Source organism: Dipodomys spectabilis, unplaced genomic scaffold, assembly GCF_019054845.1.
Source record: "Dipodomys spectabilis isolate Male_0828 unplaced genomic scaffold, ASM1905484v1 ptg000242l, whole genome shotgun sequence".
Lineage (NCBI taxonomy): Eukaryota > Metazoa > Chordata > Mammalia > Rodentia > Heteromyidae > Dipodomys > Dipodomys spectabilis.
Genome location: NW_024870919.1, coordinates 3,736,589 through 3,743,700, shown reverse-complemented (window position 1 = coordinate 3,743,700; position 7,112 = coordinate 3,736,589). Strand labels below are relative to the sequence as shown.

General features: G+C 33.9%; 1 pseudogene; it reads left to right on the top strand.

Moving 5' to 3' along the window:
- Positions 1-854: 854 nt before the first annotated feature.
- Positions 855-951, top strand: LOC122124744 (annotated as a pseudogene).
- The last annotated feature ends 6,161 nt before the right edge of the window (positions 952-7,112 follow it).

The following is a 7,112-nucleotide window of genomic DNA, read 5'->3' as shown; positions in this document are numbered from 1 at the left end:
AGAGTTAGACCTAAAGTTTTACCATTTGTAGATTTACAGCATGGAGGAAAGAGGAAACTCTGTGATTAAAACATTATCAATTTAATGCCTAATAACGAGGAGAAACATATGCACTTCTCCTGCAACTCTGAAAATATTTGGTTATAAAAAGGCAGTAGTGTAATTTCCTGCCTGGTTGGATCGTAGACAGGCCAGAACAAAAAGTAATCATGCATACGAACAATTTTTCCACCTTCTTGGCATTAGCTACTTTTGAAATGGAAGGTATAATAAACAATTATATTTTGATAAAATACCTTCTACTCTGAACAGTTCTATTTGAACTGTTCATCTCTCTATGATCGCTTGTAACCAAGATTAGTTTTGTTCTAGTAAGAAAATCTTTGCTGTCAGGGTAAGATATTCTAGTTGGTCTGTTCCCACATTGAAGAAGGGTAAAGGCTCAGGTAGACATTTGTTCCAGTAACACCTCATTTGGGAAATTGTCAGCTGAAGAAGTTTAGAAGTAGCTCTTAAGCAATGTTTACTTTGAATCCATTAGGTCCACAAAGCTAATTCAGTTGGATAAATAAGTACTTGAAAAAGCCATCACCTTTGGACCTATCTATAAATAATCAAGAGTACGATCAAATACCAAATAAAAAGACTTAATATAGTCATTGACAAAAAAATTTTGCAAATGTGAGCAATCGACTGATCAATATAATTTTTTTCCACTATTCACAGAATTTAAGGGAAATAAGATCGATAGCATTGTTAGGAACAATAAGGTTTCCTTCTTACAAGTAGGCACCCATAGATATAAGCCTGTATAAAGATTGCATCATTAACTACTTAAATTTAGAGGATATTACATGCTTCAGCAGCACGTATACTCAAATTACAATACAGAGATTAACATGGCACTTGCACAAGGATAATATGAAAATTTGAGAAGTATTCCATATTTTTCATTCTTCAGATGCAAGAAATGAAAAACAGTTATTAAAATGTTGATTACAAAATTACAAGTGTAACAATACACGTAATTCATATTATTAAATTTAGTTTGACATCAGTGTATTAAATCTTCACCTCAGAAAGGCGTTTACATAGCATAAACTTTACAAAACTTTTCAAATTAGACAACACTGACATTTTATCCCAAAGAAAAATAATATTAAGACCTAGAAAAAAAGGAATCAAACTGTTCTATATGGAATGCAATCAGAAAGGACACATTAATGAACCTATATATTATATAATAATGTAGAATTCAAAGTATATCTAGGAGAAAATAAATTATGAACATTATGCAAACATAGAATATAGAATATTTTAAAATATACTTTTTCAGACAATCATCAGAAATATTTTAGTTTCTATACTACTCATTTCAACAGGTAAATTAAAATTATTTCTGATTAAAAAATCACAAACTCTGAAGAAATTATTATACATGTATACAAAAACTATTGAATACATTTTTACATCCAAGGCAGGAAATTCACTTGGAAGAATTCCACGGAATCCATGAATTTTTACAGTAAAATATTGGTGCTGCCGGGCACTGGTGGCTCATGCCTATAATCCTAGCTACACAGGTGACTGAGATCTGAGGATCATGGTTCAAAGCCAGCCTGGGAAGGAAAGTCTGTGGTACTCTTATCTCAAATAAACCACTAGAAAACTGGAAGTGGAGCTGTGTCTCGAGTGGTACAGCGCTCACCTTGAGCTGAAGAGCACAGGGATAGCTCCCAGGCACAGAGCTCAAGCCCCATGATTGACCAAAAAAAAAGATATTGCTCTTATTTGGATTGTGAAAATGTTTTGTAGGGACACAAAAGATGGACTTGCATTTTTGAAATTTAAGAACCTTAACCCGACCATTAGGACTTCGGTGAACAATTTGTACAGCCTTTCACAACTTCATAGAGGTAGTGATACATAATTATCCTTTTGGCAATATCAAATACAGTTTCTTCTATATTGTTCTTCAGGCCTGGTTTTATATAATGGTTCAACAGAAGGCTATCCAGCATATCTTTACTATCTCAATTCTCGAAAGCAAGATGTAAGGCTGTCAAAAGTCCTTTAGTTTGGGGAAGTGGAACTGTGGCTCAAGTGGTAGAGTGCTCCCCTTGAGCTGAAGAGCACAGAAACAGCACCCAAGCCCAAAGCTCAAGCCCCATGTACGACCAAAAAAATAACACCACCACAACAAAAATCAAACAAACAAAAATATTTGGGCTGGGAAGGTGGTTCAGTGGGAGACGCTTGCCTTGCATGCATGAGGACCTAGGTTCGATTCCTCAGCACCGCATAAGCAGAAAAAAAGCCGGAAGTGATGCTGTGGCTCAAGTGGTAGAGCGCTAGCCTTGAGCTGAAATGCTGAGGGACAGCGTCCAGGCCCAGGGTTCAGGCCCCACGACCAGACCAAAAAAAAATTTTAAAAAAAGAGTCCATTAGTTTGGGCATTGGTATCTGTATCATGATGAAGTAAGAAAGAAGCCACTCTGGTATTATTCCACGTATATGCACTGTGCAGGGGTGTGCAGTCATATACAGTTATTGCATGTGCCGCTTGAGACACCAACTCACTGACAATGTCTAAGTGTCCACTGTAGGCTTCTCGAAGAGGGGTATACTCATCATCATCCCTACTATTCACATGAGTGGCCTATTGGGAAAGAAGTCTCCGCACTGTAATAAGCTGAATATTTTCGGCAGCCCAATGAAGAAAATTGCTTGGATCCTTCTCCAATTTTTTTTTCCTGCAATTGATACCATTCCTTACTTTTTCATCTTGTTCCCCATATTCCTAAGAATTGCCTAACCAGAGGCTTTGAGTGCCAATGGGAATGAGGTGTCCATGTATTTCCCTAATAGTTCACATTGGTTGAACTGGGAAGAAATATCTGGTGAATTTTCTGCAACTGTTTATTCACATGATTAATTTTCTCTTTTTCCAATTTTACTATTCGAAATTATTCTAACTGGAGAGTAGGGAATTGATGGAGAGCAGAGGAAAGATGTTCCTCCGTATTCAAACATACACACTGAAAATGGGGACCAGTGATGTCTTCATGTGGAGCTTATTCTAGGCATGAGAAAATAGGAAATAATGCCTTCTATATAAATGATTTGGGAAATGGCAGAGCAAAAAGTGAAATGATGCAACCAAAAATATAAAAGCAAAATAAATGAGGATAATTATGGAGCAGTCATATTATGAGAACCATGAAAGGTAGAGAGAAAGAAAGAGACAGATGTGTAATGACCTAGCTAGCCACAAAATCCATGCCTCTGATCAATTTGTAGAACAGACAAAATTTTATTTTTAAAAGAGATGGAAATAGAATTTATGTATTTACTTGAAATTAGTAAATACATTTTTAGTAGCCTATGTAAAGAGACATAACTTTACCAAATTACAGACAATAAAATAAATCATGGATAATTCTAGTAACAGATCTGACTGAAATCAGTTGGATCATACTTTTCTTGTACAATGAAGGAATAAGAAAGTAAAGCAGCTAGAGAAGGCAGGGAGATTGTATCTGTGACAAAACTTTCTGGAAATTGGTATTGAGGATTTCTTACTGGTGATCCACTTGAACTGGAAGCATGATTCTGAAGTATTGCTTGCTGATTCTGAACTATTGATTTGATCATTATATTCTCCAAGAAGAAAATGAGAATTGATAGTGAAGGACTACTAATACATTTTGACCTTCTCACTAAGCACTTTCAATCATCAAAATCACATGAAGACAATAGACAGTCCTACTTTTTAGATGAAAGCAAGTGTCTTATAAAAAGAAGGAATGTATGTAGTCATGCAAAACACTTCTATTTTACCAATGCCTCATACATTTTTCTAATGTTAGGTACCAATAAATAATGGATCTATTAGAAAGCTCTTAAGACTCAAATGTTCAATAGTGAGTTCTCTTACACTATATCATGGTATTTTTTGTGTATGGTTTTAAGAATAAATTTACATTACTAACATGAATTTCTGACAAGACAGTATCATCACTGTACATCTTGCTTCTATACTCTCATTTTAAAATTACCATCTAAGTATGTACATTAGATAACTATAGAGGAAAAAGTAGAAGCCACACTGATTGCTTAGGTCTTTAGTAGTAGTTAATCAGAAAGGTGAAATCTGAGCATTGTGGTTTGAAAGCAGACCAAGAAAAAAAAGTCCATTAGATTTTGATTTGAAAGTAACGAGCAAAAGCTAGAAATGGAGCTGTTGTACAAGCAGTAAAATGCTAGCCTTGAGATAACTGAAACAAAAAAATAAATTCTGGGACAAAGCCAGGCCCTGAGTTCAAGCCCTAGTATTAGCACCAAACAAATAAATTAATTAATAAGGTAATTAATTAATTAAAAATAAATTAAGTGGTCACATGTGGAGAGGCAGGTAAAATGTAACATGCGTGGTAATGGTTTATGTATTATTTTGTAATAAGGCATATTATCATTTGTGCTAATCACTAATATTTTATTTGGACTTTTTTGTACAAAAAACCCTGAATTTAGCATGCATGTATATGTGTGTGTACATGTGCGAACATGTATGTATGTGTATATGTGTGCGTGTGCTGTTGCAATGTTGCTTGCCAATGTGGACAGGGTGAGGCTGAAAAAGCTAAGTGTGTTGCAATGTTTTTATTTATCAGTGTTCTGTCATGTCATTTCAGTGGAACCACCCTTTGTACATATTATTTGTCTAATAATAACATCATAATCAAAGCATTTATAATATTAAGTTAAAAAAAGAGACCGCTTTCAGATTGTATTGTATGTTAGATAAGAAGATACAGACATAATTAGTAAGTTATTGCTATAAGATGATTGTCAGTACAAAATACGTATTTGACCTCTTAAATTGGTTATACTTTTAAGATACATTCATGGAGTGATTTGGACCGACTTGACCAAACAGGTATTATTCTCTGGTGATTCCTGTGAAACACAAGTTGGATAAACTCTTTCCGGATTTCTGTTGAAAATCACTTTCTTTGCAAGATTATATTTATTCTCACTAAGAGATAATCCAACCCATATTATGTTTGACTATCCCATCTTATTCATTGAAAATAAGTATTGTGGATATGCTTGTTAGATATTCCTTTCAAAAACGAACAAACAAAAAGCAAGTGTCATGTCCAGATTGTGGATGCATTTGAAGGTGTTTTGTACATGCACAGGTATCTTTACTAATGGCTCTTTTGTGGGAGTAACTATGGCAACTTTAACAAATAAGGCTTTTTGAATATCTGTTCCAATATACATAACATCCCAGAGCAAGTCTTGCAATTTCTGAAAATCCTTTGAATATTTTAGTATTTTCTCATGTCATTGACTGTAGAGCTAAAATTTCTGAAATAAATATTGTTAAGATCTGAAAATGTAAGTGGGTTCATATGCTTTTTTATGCTTCATTTTATGGAAACCCAGTTTTTATGAAAGTAAATGGAACAGAATAAAAGAATGTAAGTGAATTGGGTAAACTAATTATTAGTATAATTTTGTTTTGAATTAATAGTCCATTGAATGTAGATGATGCAGTTAAATTATTTCTTCTCTACTTCAGTTAGTTTTAGAATCTTTATAGTTACGAGAGAACTTTTAGTATAAACAAAGGTTTTTTAAAATGATTAGGGTTAACCTTGTGTTTTTTGTCCTACTTCCAAGAAAATGAGTTATTTTTAAGTGTTAATAGTTTATCATTATCATTATCATAGGGAATCATTATCCTTTTCATAGGGACTTAAAAATGCAGTAGTATTGATTTCTTTTTAAACCAATTTTATTCACAAGTTGGAGAGTCTTTGATTCAAAATTAGGTCTTGGTGTATATGATTTTTGACCTCTCGTTCCTAACATTAATGATAGATAAGACTGCATTTTTGGGTATATGAAAGGTAAAATATGTATCTGGGGTCAAATGTGATTTTTATATCAGTCTTTCTTTAATAACATTTTAAAGTAGTATATTTCTCTCAAAATGTTGGGTATAAAAAGCAATCAAAATACTTCTAATGGTAAACAATTTAGGTGAACTACAATGTGGAAACAATTGCTCCAAAAGACCTGCAATCTATTTCCATCAGAAATTGGGCAGGTCATTCTTTCAGTAAGACTGTGTTAACCAGAGATGGGGTCCCCAGGCAGTGCAGTGTTGAGTGAAGGGATAAAATATGATTTCTACTATTTTGAGCTAGAAATCAAGAATGTTATAGTTTAGCAGTTTCTTTCACCAGGGAGGTATAAATTGATTATGAACTTGGAGTTTTCGTATTACAGTTACTTCTTATTTTCTTTTTTTGTTGTTGTTGGTCATGAGGCTTTAACTCTGGGCTTGGGTGCTGTCCCTGTGCTCTTCCACTCAAGGCGAGCGCTCTACCACTTGGACCACAGTGCCACTTCCAGTTTATTAGTGGTTTATTAGAGACAAGAGACTCACAGTCTGTCCTGCCCGAGCTGGCTTTGAACCACAGTCCTCAGATCTCAGCCTCCTGAGTAGCTAGCATTATAGGTGTGAGCCACCGGTGTACAACTTAGTTACCTATTTTCTAACAAAGATAAAGTGAAATATTATTACAGTGTGCACAATAATTTTGGGAATTTTCCTAGAATTAGTAGACTGAGTGCTGGTATTTAGTTATAAAATAGAATGAGGTTAGTTCATATGGTGGGAATGGAACGAAGGCTAACACTTACCATGTGTACAATGTTGTACTAGTAATTCCAACTCTGAAGACTTAAATATCATCATCTTAGAATTAAAAATAGAAGTAGTTCCACTTTATGGGATTATTGTGAGGATTAAATTAGGTACCAAAGGTAAAGTACTTGGAAAAATAATCAGAGTTTGATACTTTCTACCTGTTATTTTATCATGTGATATATTCTAATATTTTTAATGTGATTTTTATATTGTCTATTTAGGATATGCAAAGTGATGTATTGATATACATTGCGTTGTTCAATTTTTTGACATTATGAGGAAAATACCTGAAAAGAAAATTTCTGAGAAGAAAATTATCATATTGACTGATGGTTTATGATCAGATGTCTCCATTGTTTTTAATTATATTTTTATTAAATAGTTG